The 19724-nt window shown below is 37.8% G+C and overlaps 2 non-coding genes across 2 annotated transcripts; one reads left to right on the forward strand and one right to left on the reverse strand.

Annotated features, from left to right (window-relative positions):
• The first annotated feature begins 304 nt into the window (after positions 1-304).
• On the forward strand, positions 305-412 carry LOC130938026 (small nucleolar RNA R71). The gene has a single exon (XR_009069210.1). It is a non-coding gene; the product is annotated as a small nucleolar RNA R71 (small nucleolar RNA).
• Positions 413-15656: 15244 nt separating this feature from the next.
• On the reverse strand, positions 15657-15764 carry LOC130937762 (small nucleolar RNA R71). Its single transcript, XR_009068963.1, has one exon. It is a non-coding gene; the product is annotated as a small nucleolar RNA R71 (small nucleolar RNA).
• Positions 15765-19724: the final 3960 nt, after the last annotated feature.

Raw genomic sequence — 19724 nt, forward strand, 5'->3', positions numbered from 1 at the left:
CATTTTGCATTCCAGACAGACTTTGAGAAATCAAATTGACTTGCTGAGTCAATATCTTGTTCTGAGCCAGTATGGCATTCAGAGTATCAATCTTAAGAACTCCTTTCTTCTGATTTGTCCCACTGTTCACAGGATTCCTTTCAGAAGTGTACATGAATTGGTTATTTGCAACCATTTCAATTAGTTCCTGAGCTTCTGCAGGTGTCTTCTTCAGATGAAGAGATCCTCCAGCAGAGCTATACAACGACATCTTGGATAGTTCAGAGAGACCATCATAGAAAATACCTATGATGCTTCATTCAGAAAGCATGTCAGAAGGACACTTTCTGATCAATTGTTTGTATCTTTCCCAAGCTTCATAGAGGGATTCACCTTCCTTCTGTCTGAAGGTTTGGACTTCCACTCTAAGCTTACTCAATTTTTGAGGTGGAAAGAACTTTGCCAAGAAGGCATTGACTAGCTTTTCCCAAGAGTTCAGGCTTTCTTTAGGTTGTGAGTCCAACCATATTCTAGCTCTGTCTCTTACAGCAAAAGGGAATAGCATAAGTCTGTAGACCTCAGGGTCAACCCCATTAGTCTTGACAATGTCACAGATTTGCAAGAATTCAGCCAAAAACTGATGAGGATCTTCCAGTGGAAGTCCATGGTACTTGCAATTCTGTTGCATTAGAGAAACCAATTGAGGCTTAAGCTCAAAGTTGTTTGCTCCAATGGCAGGGATAGAGATGCTTCTCCCATAGAAGTCGGGAGTAGGTGCAGTAAAGTCACCCAGCACCTTCCTTGCATTGTTGGCATTGTTGTTGTTTTCGGCTGCCATGGGTTCTTCTTCCTTGAAGAATTCTGTTAGGTCCTCTACAGAGAGTTGTGCTTTAGCTTCTCTTAGCTTTTGCTTCAAGGTCCTTTCAGGTTCAGGATCAGCCTCAACAAGAATGCTTTTGTCTTTGCTCCTGCTCATATGAAAGAGAAGAGAACAAGAAGATGTGGAATCCTCTATGTCACAGTATAGAGATTCCTTGAGGTGTCAGAGGAACAGAAAAAATAGAAGGAGGAGGTAGAAGAATTCGAACTTAGTGAGATAGAGTTCGAATAATGCATTGAGGAGGAGTGGTACTCCATAAATAGAAGGATGTGAGAAGAGGGGAAGAATTTTTCGAAAATTAATTAAAAAGATTTTAAAAATCATTTTGAAAAAGATTTTGAAGAAGATATGATTGAAAACTTTTTTGAAAAAGATGTGATTAAAAAGATATGATTAAAAAAGTTATGGTTTTAAAAAGACATGATTTGAAAAACAATTTAAAAAGATTTGATTAAAAAAAAATAATGACTTGGCTAACAAGAAAAGATATGATTCAAACATTAAACCTTTCTCAACAGAAAAGGCAACATACTTGAAATGTTGAATCAAATCATTAATTGATAGCAAGTATTTTTGAAAATGGAAAAAAATTGATTTTGAAAAAGATTTGATTGAAAAGATTTGATTTGAAAAAGATTTGATTTTGAAAAACTTTGAAAACTTGAAAAAAATTTGCATTAAAAACAAAATCTTCCCTCTTGTGCCATCCTGGCGTTAAACGCCCAGAATGGTATCCATTCTGGCATTTAACGCCCAAAATGCTACCCTTTTGGGCGTTAAACGCCCAACCAGGTATCCTGGCTGGCGTTTAAACGCCAGTTTTCCTTCTTCACTGGGCATTTTGAACGCCCAGCTTTTTCTGTGTAATTCCTCTGCTGCATGTACTGAATCTTCAGTTCTCTATATTATTAACTTGAAAATAGAACCAAGATCAAATAAACAATGCATGCAAGACACCAAACTTAAAATGAGACACTGGACTCAAACAAGAAACATAAAAATATTTTTGGTTTTTATGATTTTGTAATTTTTTTTGGATTTTTCGAAAATTAAGTGGAAAAGAAAATAAAGATATCAAAATTCTTAATGAGAATTCCAGGAATCATACAATGTTAGTCTAAAGCTTTAGTCTAAAGGAATTAGACATGGATAGCCAAGCTTCAGCAGGACATTGCATTCAAGAGCTAAATTGATAAGAATCAATCAGCCTTGGTGATGATAAGAACATCACCTTGAAACACTAGAATTCATTCTTAAGAACTCTGAAAAAAAAATACCTAATCTAAGCAACAAGATGAACCATCAGTTGTCCAAACTCAACAATCCCCGGCAATGACGCCAAAAACTTGGTGCACGAAATTGTGATCATCAATGGCGCCATCATCATGGTACACATAATTGCAATCTCAACTCTTTATCACAACTTCGCACAACTAACCAGCAAGTGTACTGGGTCGTCCAAGTAATAAACCTTACGCGAGTAAGGGTCGATCCCACAGAGATTGTTGGTATGAAGCAAGCTATGGTCACCTTGTAAATCTCAGTCAAGCAGACTCAAATGGGTATAGATGATGAATAAAACATAAAGATAAAGATAGAGATACTTATGCAATTCATTGGTGAGAATTTCAGATAAGCGAATGGAGATGCTTTGTCCCTTCCGTCTCTCTGCTTTCCTACTGTCTTCATCCAATCCTTCTTACTCCTTTCCATGGCATGCATTATGCAAGGGTTTCACCGTTGTCAGTGGCTACGTCCCATCCTCTCAGTGGAAATGTTCAACGCACCCTGTCACGGCACGGCTATCCAGCTGTCGGTTCTCGATCATGTCGGAATAGAATCCAGTGATTCTTTTGCGTCTGTCACTAACGCCCCACAATCGTGAGTTTGAAGCTCGTCACAGTCATTCAATCATTGAATCCTACTCAGAATACCACAGACAAGGTTTAGACCTTCCGGATTCTCTTGAATGCCGCCATCAGTTCTAGCCTATACCACGAAGACTCTGATCTCACGGAATGGATGGCTCGGTTGTCAAGCGAGCGCTCGTTTGTCAGGCGAGCAACAACCATGCGTCGTGTATCAGGAATCCAAGAGATATTCACCCAATCTAAGGTAGAACGGAGGTGGTTGTCAGTCACACGTTCATAGGTGAGAATGATGATGAGTGTCACGGATCATCACATTCATCAAGTTGAAGAACAAGTGATATCTTGGAACAAGAACAAGCTGAATTGAATAGAAGAACAATAGTAATTGCATTAATACTCGAGGTACAGCAGAGCTCCACACCTTAATCTATGGTGTGTAGAAACTCCACCGTTGAAAATACATAAGAACAAGGTCTAAGCATGGCCGTGAGGCCAGCCCCATGATCTAAGATAGCATAAGACTAAAGATAGCTACCAAGATGTCAAATACAATAGTAAAAGGTCCTATTTATAGGGAACTAGTAGCTTAAGAATTACAAAGATGAGTAAATGACATAAAAATCCACTTCCGGGCCCACTTGGTGTGTGCTTGGGCTGAGCATTGAAGCATTTTCGTGTAGAGACTCTTCTTGGAGTTAAACGCCAGCTTTTGTGCCAGTTTGGGCGTTTAACTCCCACTTTGGTGCCAGTTTCGGCGTTTAACGCTGGGAATTCTGAAGGTGACTTTGAACGCCGGTTTGGGCCATTAAATCTTGGGCAAAGTATGGACTATCATATATTGCTGGAAAGCCCAGGATGTCTACTTTCCAACGCCGTTGAGAGCGCGCCAATTGGGCTTCTGTAGTTCTAGAAAATCCACTTCGAGTGCAGGGAGGTCAGAATCCAACAGCATCTGCAGTCCTTTTTAGTCTCTGAATCAGATTTTTGCTCAGGTCCCTCAATTTCAGCCAGAAAATACCTGAAATCACAGAAAAACACACAAACTCATAGTAAAGTCCAGAAAAGTGAATTTTAACTAAAAACTAATAAAAATATACTAAAAACTAACTAAATCCTACTAGAAACATACTAAAAACAATGCCAAAAAGCATACAAATTATCCGCTCATCAGAGACTAAGAAGGGAGGCAAGAGGAAAAAGGATTATTGGTGCTGAAAAAGAGGAAGAATACTTTGAACCCAACATGGAAGAGAATTTGGAGAACAACCACGAAGAAGAAGCTCATAATCATGCCAGAGAAGGCCATGCAAACCGGGCTGGGCAAGAAAGGAGGGTCTTAGGATCCTATATCAATCCTAATCCAAGAAACTGTGGAAGCAGCATTCAGAAACCCACCATACATGCCAACAATTTTGAGCTAAAACCTCAGCTCATCACGCTGGTGCAGAATAATTGTTCATTTGGAGGAGGTGCTCAAGAAGATCCTAATCAACACTTGACCACCTTCTTGAGGATTTGTGACACAGTGAAGTCCAATGGAGTCCACCCAGATGTCTATAGGCTACTCTTGTTCCCTTTTTCACTCAGGGACAAGGCATCCAAGTGGCTTGAATCCTTTCTAAAGGAAAGCCTGACAAATTGGGAGGAGGTAGTGAACAAGTTTTTGGCAAGGTTTTACCCCCCTCAAAGGATCAATAGGCTGAGAACTGAAGTGCAGACGTTCAGATAGCAAGATGGGGAGACACTTTATGAAGCTTGGGAAAGGTTCAAAGATCTAACAAGGAGATGCCCACCAGAGATGGTTAATGAGTGGGTCCAACTTCACATCTTCTATGAAGGTCTTTCCTATGAGTCAAAGAAGGCTGTGGATCATTCATCAGGAGGCTCTTTAAACAAGAAGAAAACCATTGAAGAAGCCATAGATGTCATCGAAATAGTTGCTGAGAATGACTACTTCTATGCCTCTAAAAGAAGTAACACTAGAGGAGTAATGGAGCTGAACCATATGGATGCATTGTTAGCTCAAAACAAGATGATCACCAAGCAACTAGCAGATCTTACCAAGAAGGTGGAAGAGAACCAAGTTGCAGTAGCCATCACCTCATCACCAACTCAAGAAGGAGTAAACATAGGAGAAGAAGGTGACTGGGCGCAAGCCAACTATGTGGGAAACTCAGCTAGACAAGTCTATGATCCATACTCCAAAACATACAACTCTGGATGGAGAAATCACCCCAACTTTGGATGGGGAAATCAACAAGACCAAGGGCAAGATTAGAGACACCCCAACTTCAATTCTAACAACAATGCTACTCATCAAAACACCTCACAGAGATACTATCAACATCCATCTAACCAACCTTCTCAACCACCTAACATCAACCCACCATCATTAACAGATGATAGGCTTTCAAAGATTGAGGCTCTACTTGAAAACATATGTAGAGAAGTCCAAGACAACAAAGTATTTAAGGAAGAAGTGCGAGCTAATATCAAGAACCAAGGAGAAAACATCAAGAGATTGGAGTCCCAAGTAGGGTACCTATCTCAACAAATTCCCAAACCCACTGATGGATTCCCCGGTGATACAGAGAAGAATCCAAGAGGAGAAACAAAGAAAGTAAGATGGGAAGAATGCAAAATGATAACCACAAGTGATAAGGGGAGTATGAATGGAAAAGAACACCTCCAAAATAACCAAAAGGAAAGCCAGGAGGAAGGAAGCTGTGTAACTCAGCTTACATCCAAGGAAGAGCTAAAGAAGAAGGAGGTATTGAACCCATATGCACCTTTTCCCCACAGGCTTAAAGGTGGTGTAGCAGGGAGAATGTACTCAAGGTTTCTTGATATGTTTGCATCTCTAGATGTAAATATACCATTCATTAAAGCCCTCCAACAGATGCCCTTCTACATCAAATATATAAAGGAGCTACTAGCCAGAAAAAATCTATTGAAGGGTGGACAAACAATCAAGATGAACAGAGATTGTAGTACTCTCATTCAACCAGGGCCACCCATAAAGAAGGAGGATCCAGGGAGTTTCCACATTCCTTGTGCCATAGGAGAAACAATGATTGACAAAGGGCTTTGTGACTTGGGAGCAAGCATCAACCTAATGCCTCTCTCCCTCATGAAGAAGCTTCAAATCAATGAACTAACTCCTACTGATGTAATTATCAGATTGGCTGACAAAACTCAAAAACAAGCAATAGGGGTGGTTGAAAATGTGCTGGTGAAGGATGGGAGCTACTATCTTCCCACATATTTTGTTGTTCTGGAAATGGATGAGAATCCTATTTACCCCATCATTCTAGGAAGACCCTTCCTAGCCACTGCTAGAGCACTCATAGATGTAGAACGAGGAGAGTTAGTGTTGAGAATACATGATGAACAGTTCACCTTCAATGTCTTTAAACCCTCACAAGAATCAGATCATGGTAACAGAGAGTTGATGGAGGAGCCAACCAAGGAAGTATTGATGAAAGAAACAAGCAGTAAAGCAGAGACAATACAAATACAAGCCCCATTAGTTGGAAAGCCATATAGTCAAGAAGAACCACATTCAAAGGAAATCCAAAGGGAACCAGAACCACCAGAACCATGCAAGATCAATAACAAGAATCCCCTAAAGAAAGAATCCATAGAAAACAAGACAACATCAATGGAAACAAAGAAAAAGGTTCTAAGGGGATGGAAAAATAAGAAAATCCCTACAAAAAATTTCTCACCAGGTGATGAAGAGATTTCTACATACTTTCCATCTATACCACCTCACTTCCCCACTATTCCATCTCAGCTTCCCCCCGTATATACCATCAATAAAATTATGTCCTTAGAACATATGGAGCTTATCAACAAGGCCAATGGACATAGGTTCACTGCAAGAGGGGAGGACTTCAAGCACTATCAACCACCTTGACAAGGGACAATCGTCGAGCTAGTGAAGCTAAAAAAGCGCCTTGTTGGGAGGCAACCCAACCTGAGGTAATTTTCCTCTTCATAGGTTTTTTTTTTGATAAAAATGTCAAAGTGGGTTCTCTATAGTGTGAAGAGCTAAGTTTGGTGTTATACACCAAAAATAATACAAGGGTGAATATAGGGCTTTAAGTTTGGTGTCCCACCAAAACCCCAGCCTAAGAGTGCTTTGCAGCCCTTAATGATGAAGCATTGCTCTAGCAATTAGAGAACTCACTTGACAGAGGCTTAGCCTCTAATACATAGATGATCTTTTTAACTCATAGTGTTTCAGTATAAAAAGCACACAAAGTTATTGCATACATCCAATTTGTCAAGGTAAGCAAGGAACTAAGTTTGGTGTTCACACACCAAGCCAAGTCCAGAAGCTCACACATAGGCATGCATGCTAACTCTGTTCCAAGTGCTTAGAGAACAAGCAACTTTCAATAGTGTTACAGGATTCCAATCAACCCCAGGGGATGAGCATATCTCAGTACCCACGGGAGCAGAAGAAGAATGAGCATACCAACAAGTGAAAGGTAGTGAAGTTCCTCCTTAGTTTACTTTCCTTTTCAAAGCTTTAAATAAGGAAAATCATGTATGAAATAGAACATGCTTCCATGTTAGCTTAGGATTTTCAATTATGCATTTAAGTTTCATTGCTTAGGTCTATGTTATTGAGCTTTGATGAGCGGATAATTTATACGCTTTTTGGCATTGTTTTTAGTGTGTTTTTAGTGTGTTTTAGTTAGTTTTTATTATATTTTTATTAGTTTTTAGTTAAAATTCACTTTTCTGGACTTTACTATGAGTTTGTGTGTTTTCTGTGATTTCAGGTATTTTCTGGCTGAAATTGAGGGACCTGAGCAAAAATCTAATTCAAAGGCTGAAAAGGACTGCAGATGTTGTTGGATTCTGACCTTCCTGCACTCAAAGTGGATTTTTTCGAGCTACAGAAGCCCAATTGGCGCGCTATCAACTGCGTTGGAAAGTAGACATTCTGGGCTTTTCAGCAATGTATAATAGTTCATACTTTGCCTGAGATTTGATGGTCCAAACAGGCGTTCCAATTCAGCTCAAGAATTTTGGCGTTAAACGCCGGAACTGGCACAAGAATGGGAGTTAAACGCCCAAACTGGCACAAAAGCTGGCGTTTAACTCCAAGAAAAGTCTCTACACATGGAAGCTTCAATGCTCAGCCCAAGCACACACCAAGTGGGCCCGGAAGTGGATTTTTATGTCATTTACTCATCTTTGTAAACCCTAGGCTACTAGTTCTCTACAAATAGGACCTTTTTGCTATTGTATTTTCATCTTGAGATCTTTGAATCTTTTGATCATGTTTTTATGATTGAACCCTCTTTGGGAAGCTGGCCATTCGGCCTTGCCTAGACCTTGTTCTTATGTATTTTCAACGGTGGAGTTTCTACACACCATAGATTAAGGTGTGGAGCTCTGTTGTACCTCGAGTATTAATGCAATTACTATTGTTCTTCTATTCAATTCGGCTTATTCTTGTTCTAAGATATCACTTGTTCCTCAACTTGATGAATGTGATGATCCGTGACACTCATCATCATTCTCACCTATGAACGTATGCCTGACAACCACCTCTGTTCTACCTTAGATTGAGTGGATATCTCTTTGATTCCTTAATCAGAATCTTCGTGGTATAAGCTAGAATTGATGGCGGCATTCAAGAGAATCCGGAAGGTCTAAACCTTGTCTGTGGTATTCTAAGAAGGATTCAATGATTGAATGACTGTGACGAGCTTCAAACTCCTGAAGGCTGGGCATTAGTGATAGACGCAAAAGAATCACTGGATTCTATTCCAACCTGATTGAGAACCGATAGATGATTAGCCGTGCTGTGACAGAGCGCGTTGAACATTTTCACTGAGAGGACGGGACTGTAGCCACTGACAACGGTGATGCCCAACATACAGCTTGCCATGGAAAGGAGTAAGAATGATTGGATGAAGACAGTAGGAAAGCAGAGAGACGGAAGGGACAAAGCATCTCCATACGCTTATTTGAAATTCTCACCAATGAATTACATAAGTATCTCTATCATTATTTTATGCTTTATTCATAATTCATCCATAACCATTTGAATTTGCCTGACTGAGATTTACAAGATGACCATAGCTTGCTTCATACCAACAATCTCCGTGGGATCGACGCTTACTCGCGTAAGGTTTATTACTTGGACGACCCATTGCACTTGCTGGTTAGTTGTGCGAAGTTGTGATAAAGAGTTGAGATTGCAATTGAGCGTACCATGTTGATGGCGCCATTCATGATCACAATTTCGTGCACCAAGTTTTTGGCGCCGTTGCCGGGGATTGTTTGAGTTTGGACAACTGACGGTTCATCTTGTTGCTTAGATTAGGTATTTTTCTTTAGAGTTCTTAAGAATGAATTCTAGTGTTTCAAGGTGATGTTTTTATCATCACCAAAGCTGATTGATTCTCATCAATTTATCTCTTGAAAGTAATGTCCTGCTGAAGCTTGGCTAGCCATGTCTAATTTCATTAGACTGAAGCTTTAGACTAACATTGCATGATTCCTGGAATTCTTATTAAGAATTTTGATATCCTTATTTTCTTTTTTCACATGATTTTTGAAAAAACTCCAAAAAAAAATTATAAAATCTTAAATCAAAAATATTTTTATGTTTCTTCTTTGAGTCTAGTGTCTAATTTTAAGTTTGGTGTCAATTGCATGTCTTTATTCTTCTAATTTTTGAAAATTACATGCATTATGTTCTTCATTGATCTTCAAGTTGTACTTGATGATTTCCTTGCTCTGATCTTTAAATTCTCTTGTCTTGAGTGTTTTGTTGTCTCTCATATGCATTCTCAAATTGTTAATGTCAATAGTATACAAACTTCTAAGTTTGGTGTCTTGCATGCATTGTTTATTTGATTTTAGTTGCATTTTGATTATTCCTTATCATTAAAAATTCAAAATTTTTTTTTAATTTGTGTCTTTTCAAGTCAATAATATAGAGAATTGAAGATTCAGAACATACAGCAGAGGAATTACACAGAAAAAGATGGGCATTCAAAACGCCCAGTGAAGAAGGAAAACTGGCGCTTAAACGCCATCCAGGGTACCTGGCTGGGCGTTTAACGCCCAAAAGGGTAGCATTTTGGGCGTTAAACGCCAGAATGTATACCATTCTGGGCGTTTAATGCCAGGATGGCATAAGATGGAAGATTTTGTTTTTAATTCAAATTTTTTTTCAAGTTTTCATAATTTTTCAAAATCAAATCTTTTTCAAATCATATCTTTTCAATCATATATTTTCAAAATCAATTTCTTTCCATTTTCAAAAATACTTGCTAACAATTAATGATTTGATTCAACATTTCAAGTATGTTGCCTTTTCTGTTGAGAAAGGTTTAATGTCTGAATCATATCTTTTAAATTTCTTGATAACCAAGTCATTAATTTTCAAAATCAAATCTTTTCAAATTGTTTTTCAATCATATCTTTTTAAAACCATAACTTTTCAATCATATCTTCTTAATCACATCTTTTTCAAATAGTTTTCAATCATATCTTTTTGATTTATAATTTCAAAATCTTTTTCAAAAATCACTTTATTTCTTTCCCAATCATATTTTTCGAAAATCATTCTTTAATTTTTCAAAATGTTTTTAAAATGTTTTTAATTTATTTTCGAAAATCTCTTCCCCTCTTCTCACATCCTTTTATTTATGGACTAACACTCCTCCTCAATGCACAATTCGAACTCTATCTTTCTTGATAAGTTTGAATTCTTCTACCTCTTCCTTCTATTTTTCTTTTCCTCTGACACCTCAAGGAATCTCTATATTGTGACATAGAGGATTCCATATTTTCTTGTTCTCTTCTCTTTCATATGAGCAGGAGCAAAGACACAAGCATTCTTGTTGAGGCTGACCCTAAACCTGAAAGGACCTTGAAGCGAAAGCTAGGAGAAGCTAAAGCACAACTCTCTGTAGAGGACCTAACAGAAATCTTCAAAAAAGAAGAACCCATGGCAGCCGAAAACAACAATAATGCCAACAATGCAAGGAAGGTGCTGGGTGACTTTACTGCACCTACTCCCGACTTCTATGGGAGAAGCATCTCTATCCCTGCCATTGGAGCAAACAACTTTGAGCTTAAGCCTCAATTAGTTTCTCTAATGCAACAGAATTGCAAGTTCCATGGACTTCCAGTGGAAGATCCTCATCAATTTTTAGCTGAATTCTTGCAAATCTATGACACTGTCAAGACTAATGGGGTTGACCCTGACGTCTACAGACTTATGCTATTCCCTTTTGCTGTAAGAGACAGAGCTAGGATGTGTTTGGACTCACAACCTAAAGAAAGCCTGAACTCTTGGGAAAGGCTAGTCAATGCCTTCTTGGCAAAGTTCTTTCCACCTCAAAAATTGAGTAAGCTTAGAGTGTAAGTTCAAACCTTCAGACAGAAGGAAGGTGAATCCCTCTATGAAGCTTGGGAAAGATATAAACAATTGATCAGAAAGTGTCCCTCTGACATGCTTTCTGAATGGAGCATCATAGGTATCTTCTATGATGGTCTGTCTGAACTATCCAAGATATCGTTGGATAGCTCTGCTGGAGGATCTCTTCATCTGAAGAAGACGTCTGCAGAAGCTCAAGAACTCATTGAAATGGTTGCAAATAACCAATTCATGTACACTTCTGAAAGGAATCCTGTGAACAATGGGACGAATCAGAAGAAAGGAGTTCTTGAGATTGATACTCTGAATGCCATACTGGCTCAGAACAAGATATTGACTCAGCAAGTCAATATGATTTCTCAAAGTCTGTCTGAAATGCAAGCTGCACCAGGCAGTGCTAAGGACACTTCATCTGAAGAAGAAGCTTATGATCCTGAGAACCCTTCAATGGAAGAGGTGAATTACATGGGAGAACCCTATGAAAACACCTATAATCCTTCATGGAGAAATCATCCAAATCTCTCATGGAAGGTGATGAGCGGATAATTTGTATACTTTTTGGCATTGTTTTTAGTATGTTTTAGTATGATCTAGTTAGTTTTTAGTATATTTTTATTAATTTTTAGTGAAAATTCACTTTTCTGGACTTTACTATGAGTTTGTGTGTTTTTCTGTGATTTCAGGTATTTTCTGGCTGAAATTGAGGGACCTGAGCAAAAATCTGATCCAGAGACTCAAAAGGACTGCAGATGCTGTTGGATTCTGACCTCCCTGCACTCGAAGCGGATTTTCTGGAGCTACAGAAGCCAAATTGGCGCGCTCTCAACGGCGTTGGAAAGTATACATCCTGGGCTTTCCAGCAATATATAATAGTCCATACTTTGCCCAAGATTTGATGGCCCAAACCGGCGTTCAAAGTCACCTCAAGAAATCCCAGCGTTAAACGCTGGAACTGGCACCCAAATGGGAGTTAAACGCCCAAACTGGCACTAAAGCTGGCGTTTAACTCCAAGAAGAGTCTCTACACGAAATTGCTTCATTGCTCAGCCCAAGCACACACCAAGTGGGCCCGGAAGAGGATTTTTATGTCATTTACTCATTTCTGTACACCCTAGGCTACTAGTTTCTTATAAGTAGGACCTTTTACTATTGTATAAAGAGCTTTTGATCATGTTTTGATGATCAAACCCTCTTTGGGAGGCTGGCCATTCGGCCATGCCTAGACCTTGTTCTTATGTATTTTCAACGGTGGAGTTTCTACACACCATAGATTAAGGTGTGGAGCTCTGCTGTACCTCGAGTATTAATGCAATTACTACTGTTCTTCCATTCAATTCCACTTGTTCTTTTACCAAGATATCACTTGTTCTTCAACATGATGAAGGTGATGATTGACGCCCATCACCATTCTCACCCATGAACAAGGTGACTGACAACCATTCTTGTTCTACAAGCATCTGAGGCTTAGTGAATATCTCTTGGATTTCTGATTGCACGATGCATGGTTGATCGCCTGACAAACGAGTGCTCGCCTGACAAACGAGCCAGCCATTCCGTGAGATTAGAGTCTTCGTGGTATAGGCAAGAACTGATGGCAGCATTCAAGAGAATCCGGAAGGTCTAACCTTGTCTGTGGTATTCTGAGTAGGATCCAATGATTGAATGACTGTGACGTGCTTCAAACCTGTAACCTACTGGGCGTTAGTGACAGACGCAAAAGAGTTATTCTATTCCAGTAGGGGAGGGAACCAAACCGGTGATTGGCAGCACTGTGACAGAGTGTGTGCATTAGCTTTCACTGCGCGGATGGGAGGTAGCTGCTGACAACAGTGAGACCCTATACGAGCTTGCCATGGAAAGGAGTAAGAAGGGTTGGATGAAGACAGTAGGAAAGCAGAGAGACGGAAGGGAAGGCATCTTCATGCGCTTATCTGAAGTTCCTACCAATGAATTACATAAGTATCACTATCTTTATTTTATGTTATTTTCGTTCATCACCATATATATCTGAGTTTGCCTGACTAAGATTTACAAGATGACCATAGCTTGCTTCAATACTAACAATCTCCGTGGGATCGACCCCTACTCACGTAAGGTTTATTACTTGGACGACCCAGTGCACTTGCTGGTTAGTTGTGCGAAGTTGTGTAATGCCATGGTATTGAGCGCACCAAGTTTTTGGAGCCATTACCAGGGATTATGAGAGTTGTGAAAAGTATAGTTCACAATTTCGCACGTCAAGTTTTTGGCGCCGTTGCCGGGGATTGTTCTAGTTTTGGGCAAGCCTTTGGTAACATCAGTGCCAAGATCCGGCAACAACATCAAATTTTTGGTGTTATTGCCCGGGATTGTTCAGGCTAGACAACTGACGGTTCATCTTGTTGCTTAGATTAGGTACTTTTTTTTCGAAATTCTTGAAGATGAATTCTAGAGTTTCATGATGATTTGTTGAAATCTGGCTGGCTGAGAAGCCATGTCTAATCTGATTGGACCGAGGTTTCAACTTATCACCACAAGAGCCTGTTGATTTCGTATCAATCTTGCTTTCGGAGCAGTGATTTGCTAAGGCTTGGCTGACCTTTGGTCATGTCTAGTGTTTTGGACCGAAGCTTTCTTTGGAAGCTTGGCTGGCTGTGAAGCCATGTCTAATTCCTGGACCGGAGTCTTAGACTAGCATTGCACTGATTCCTGGAATTCTCATTAAGAATTTTGATACCTTTTTCCACTTAATTTTCGAAAAACACAAAAAAATTCAAAAAAAAACCATAAAATCCAAAAATATTTCTTGTTTGAGTCTAGAGTCTCATCTTAAGTTTGGTGTCAAATGCATGTTTTTGTTACATTTTTTCGAATCCATGCATATATTTCTTGTTTTGATCTTTGAATTCTATTGACTTGAGTATTTTGTGTGTCTCATATGCATTTTCAGTTCATTAGTGTCAGTAGTATACAAACTGCTAAGTTTGGTGTCTTGCATGCATTGTTATTTGATTCTTGTTGCATTTTGATTATTAAAAATCCAAAAATATTTTTAATTTGTGTCTTTTCAAGTCAATGATATAAGGGATTGAAGATTCAGAATACACTGCAGAGGAATTATACAGAAAAAGCTGAGCATTCAAAAATGCCCAGTGAAGAAGGCAGACTGGCGTTTAAACGCCAGCCAGGGCACCTGGTTGGGCGTTTAACGCCCAAAAAGGTAGCATTTTGGGCGTTAAACGCCAGAATGTATACCATTCTGGGCGTTTAACGCCAGGATGGTGCTAGGGGGAAGATTTTGTTTTCAAATCAATTTTTTTCAAGTTTTTCTAAATCAAATCTTTTTCAAATCATATCTTTTCAATCAAATGTTTTCAAAATCAATTTCTTTCCTTTTTCAAAGATACTTACTAACAAATAATGATTTGATTGAACATCTCAAATTTGATGCCTTTTCTGTTGAGAAAGGTTTAATGTTTGAATCATATCTTTTCTTGTTAGGCAAGTCATTAATTTTCAAAATCATATCTTTTTCAAATTGTTTTCAAATCATATCTTCTAAAATTGTTTTCAAATCATATCTTCTCAATCACATCTTTTTAAAACCATAACTTTTCAATCAAATCTTTTTAACCTCATCTTTTTCAAAATAGTTTTCAATCAAATCTTTTTGACTTCTAATTTCAAAATCTTTTTCAAAAATCACTTGATTTCTCTTCCACTTTCAATTTTCGAAAATTATCAATCAAATTTTCAAAATGTTTTCAAAATCTTTTAATTGAATTTTCGAAAATCCACTTTCCCCCTTCTCACATCCTTCTATTTATGGAGTACCACTCCTTCTAATGCACAATTCGAACCTTATCTAATTAAAGTTCGAATTCTTCTTCTCCTTCTTCTTTCTATTTCTATTTTCCTCTGACATTTCAAGGAATCTCTATACTATGACATAGAGGATTCCATATTTTCTTGTTCTCTTCTCTTTCATATGAGCAGGAGCAGAGACAAAGGCATTCTTGTTGAAGCTGACCCTGAACCCGAAAGGACCTTGAAGAGAAAGCTAAGAGAAGCCAAAGCACAACTCTCTTTAGAGGACCTGACCGAATTCTTCAAGGAAGAAGAACCCATGGCAGCCGAAAACAACAACAATGCCAACAATGCAAGGAAGGTGCTGGGTGACTTTACTGCACCTACTCCTGATTTTTATGGGAGAAGCATCTCTATCCCTGCCATTGGAGCAAACAACTTTGAGCTTAAGCCTCAATTAGTTTCTCTAATGCAACAGAATTGCAAGTTCCATGGACTTCCAATGGAAGATCCTCATCAGTTTTTAGCTGAATTCTTGCAAATCTGTGACACAGTCAAGACTAATGGGGTTAACCCTGAGGTCTACAGACTGATGCTATTCCCTTTTGCTGTAAGAGACAGAGCTAGAATATGGTTGGATTCTCAACCTAAAGAAAGCCTGGACTCTTGGGAAAAGCTAGTCAATGCCTTCTTGGCAAAGTTCTTTCCACCACAAAGATGGAGTAAGCTTAGAGTGGAAGTCCAAACCTTCAGACAGAAGGATGGAGAATCCCTCTATGAGGCTTGGGAAAGATACAAGCAATTAATCAGAAAATGTCCTTCAGACATGCTTTCTGAATGGAGCATCATAGGTATTTTCTATGATGGTCTCTCTGAACTATCCAAGATGTCTTTGGATAGCTCTGCTGGAGGATCTCTTCATCTGAAGAAGACGCCTGCAGAAGCTCAAGAGCTGATTGAAATGGTTGCAAATAACCAATTCATGTACACTTCTGAAAGGAATCCTGTGAATAATGGGACTAGTCAGAAGAAAGGAGTTCTTGAGATTGATGCTCTGAATGCCATACTGGCTCAGAATAAGATATTGACTCAACAAGTCAATTTGATTTCTCAAAGTCTGTCTGGAATGCAAAATGCACCAAGCAGTACTAAGGAAGCTTCATCTGAGGAAGAAGCTTATGATCCTGAGAACCCTTCCATGGAAGAGGTGAATTACCTAGGAGAACCCTATGGAAATACCTACAATTCTTCATGGAGAAATCACCCAAATCTCTCATGGAAGAATCAAGAGAGACCTCAACAAGGTTTCAATAACAATAATGGTGGAAGAAACAGGTTTAGCAATGGCAAGCCTTTTCCATCATCTTCTCAGCAACAGACAGAGAGTTCTAAGCAGAATACTTCTGACTTAGCAACAATGGTCTCTGATCTAATAAAGACCACTCAAAGTTTCATGAATGAAACAAGGTCCTCCATTAGAAATTTGGAAGGACAAGTGGGTCAGCTGAGCAAGAAAGTTACTGAACTCCCTCCTAGTACTCTCCCAAGTAATACAGAAGAAAATCCAAAAGGAGAGTGCAAAGCCATAACCATGGCCGAATATGGAGAGGAAAGAGAGGAGGAGGACGCCACTGAGGAAGACCTCATTTGCTTCGCTTGTTGCATGAAGAAAATTGAAGGGTCCAACACCAAAATGATTCTATGTGCTAATTTCTTTCAATTTTCATCCCTCTGATCTAGGTTATGAAGGATAGGTTCTTTGAAGGTCTAGTAAAAAATCCTTTCCGATGGCCTAGGTTGTTAAGAATAGATTTTTTAAAGATCTAGTAGAAAAAAATCTTATCTATCCCTTTATGTTCTCGCTGCGTCTTCTCTCCATCTTTTTCTTATCCCTTTATCATTCGTTCTAATTTCATATCATTTGTTTACTAATTACAAACTTTTATTCTCATATATTACAATTTATTTATTATTTATTTTATCATTCTTTTGAAAAATTATTTATAATTAATTTTGCACCGTAATAATAATTTATTTCTAAAGAATATATTAGTTATTTAAAATATTTGGTTTACTAAATAATTATTATCCATTCATATTTGTAATATAATTTAACTATTATTCAATAAAATATTTATTGAATTAATTATTCTACATATATGCTTTATAAACATAAGGTGTCTATTATTCGGTGATTTTTTATATTCTTATAATTTAACATACTCTATCAACAAATTATTTCATAATATTTATTTTAATATGAACCTTTAGATTTATCATCTAATAATATATTTGCTTGGTACACTGATGTTCATATTTTTATTAAAATATTTTAGGTGCGACCATCTTTAAAAAACACTCTAAAAGATTATGTTTTTTAATTATTTGTTAAGTAGAAATAACACATTATTTGAACAAGGAGTCTGTCTTTAGTAAACTCAACTCTTTTAAGCTTTTCAGATATGCACAATAAATAATTTATGAATATGGTGCATATGGGGAGTTTAATAATAATAATAATTTTTTTATATTTACTCCAAATATTTTTTAAATTCATGAGATATAACCCTAATTTTTTTTACCTGTAACCTTATTGCCTCTGAATTACCAAATCTAGTCCACGCTTATCTATTCTCTACCATCGCCGTGCATCAAGTATTCGCCGTCTGTCTCAGACTCTGCTCAGACATCGTCGTTCTCATCCTCTCTCTCTCGAAATGGTTCTTAGACGCTTATCTGCTCTCATCATCTCTCTCTTCTCCCTCTCTCGGCGTTGTTCTCATCCTCTCTGTCGTTCGTATTCAGCCTCAGAGTGGTGACGTGGGTCTCAGTGAGTCAACATCGTCATCTGCGTCGTGGTGCTCCGTCTCCCCTTCATCGCTCCACTTCAAATGTTCTAATGGAGTCTCAGTCTCAGGTATGAATTTGCTTCATTTAGCTCATTTTTTATCCTTTTATTTTATATATATATATCTTTTTTGTTGATTCAATTGCTTTTTTTGTTCTACTTTTTTTGTTAAACTTTTTTGTATGAATTTATTTCATTCATTTCATTCAATTAGTTGTTTTGTTCTGTTTATTTGGTTCTTTGAAATTTTTTGGGTTATGTTTATGAGGGTTAAAAAATTTTGGTACATGTTTTTATGATTCTTATTTCAAATTTTAGGGATATGTTTCTATTCATGATGTTATTTTTTTATTTGGTATTGATGTTCGATTTTTGTTCATGATTTCAACCTCTGGCACTACAAGAAAACATCTCTAAAAGCGTGGCGATAGCTTTTCGCCACGCTTTTGAGCTACCGCCACGCTTTTGAAAGGGTCACATCTACTAGCGTGGTGGTTGCTCTATCGCCATGATTTTGGTGACCTATCGCCATGCTTTATTTTTTTCCATGTTGTTGCTGATTGCCACGCTTAAAAATCGTGGCCGTATGTGATAGATACAGCCACGCTTTAAAAGCATGGCGATAGCAAGATACGGCCACGCTTTTAAAGCGTGGTGATAGCCTTGTCAAATTTTAAAAAAAATCTTTTTTTTTTGACTTTACCTTCATTACTACGCAATATAAATTTTCAATCCTTTTTTTTTTACCAAACCTATAAATATAGTATGCAATTTTCATTATAAGACAAATCAAACAATAATTAGCAACATATATAATTTTTGCCATAATTGATTGTTTTATACATTAATACTCAATACAAAACTTTCCAGGTTTTTTCAGTAACAAAAAACCATTCAACCTCCTATCCAACAGAAATTCATTAACTAGGTAAAACGCATGTATAATTACAAAAGAAATGCAAAATTAATAGCAGGTCTGGGGTCTGAAGAACATGTCAGGGTCCCTCATTTTTTGTATTTTATGTTTTCTTTACAACCTTGTGCCCAATAAGTACATAACCGAGCTCAATATCCCTCTTTCAGAATGAATCCCAGCAATGTCTGGTGGAGCTGAAAGAAATGACACAAACATCAACAAAATGATTTCATTTCCTTTTCACAGAACATAATAATAAAAATGCTGACAATCACCAACCAAAGACATAACAATGAAGAAACAAGTAATAACCCCATTGGCAAGCAAGCTCAGTGCTTTTTTTTCCTATTGATAAAGAAACAAAAAAAGGCAAAAGGGTCCATTGAATTACCATGCAAAAGGGAGAAAGGAATCGAACTAATTGGCAATGCAAGATATAATGCAATTAGGTAGAGATCAAATTTCAGGAAAAATGAAAAGGGGGGCAGCAGAAGAAGAAAAATAATTTTTGAATGCAAAGATTGCTTTTTTTTTCTCTTTTCTCCAGCAGAAAACTAGAATTGAACCCCTTAATGTTCCCTTATAATAGTGCCCTTTGCAGGATGATCTCAGAGGAAAGTGTTTGTATTCTCCTCCTCTACACATTGGTGTTACTTTTGTTCGATAGAAGTTGACAGTGACGTAGCTTCCCTTTCCCTTGATTTCGGCCAATTGGAATTATAGGAGGCACAGACGATTTCTGACGTTTTCTTCTTTAGCAGCTCGGTTAGAAAGCTTCTCCAGAGCTTCCGTTGTTTTGATTTTGTACGAAGGTAGGATTTGATAATTTTATCATTATTAAATGTGAATTTTATAAGTGAATTTTGGTTTGATTGATTATTGTTGAGTTTGATTAAGTTTATGTTGAAATTTTGTTGACTTGTTGTTGTTGTTTGTGAATTGTGGTTCGGCCATAAAGAACAGCCCAACTAGGGTTATTTTGATGATTTTGGGGCTGTTGTGAATAAGAAATTATTGATTAAAATTGA

Source organism: Arachis stenosperma, chromosome 6 (genome assembly GCF_014773155.1).
Source record: "Arachis stenosperma cultivar V10309 chromosome 6, arast.V10309.gnm1.PFL2, whole genome shotgun sequence".
NCBI lineage: Eukaryota > Viridiplantae > Streptophyta > Magnoliopsida > Fabales > Fabaceae > Arachis > Arachis stenosperma.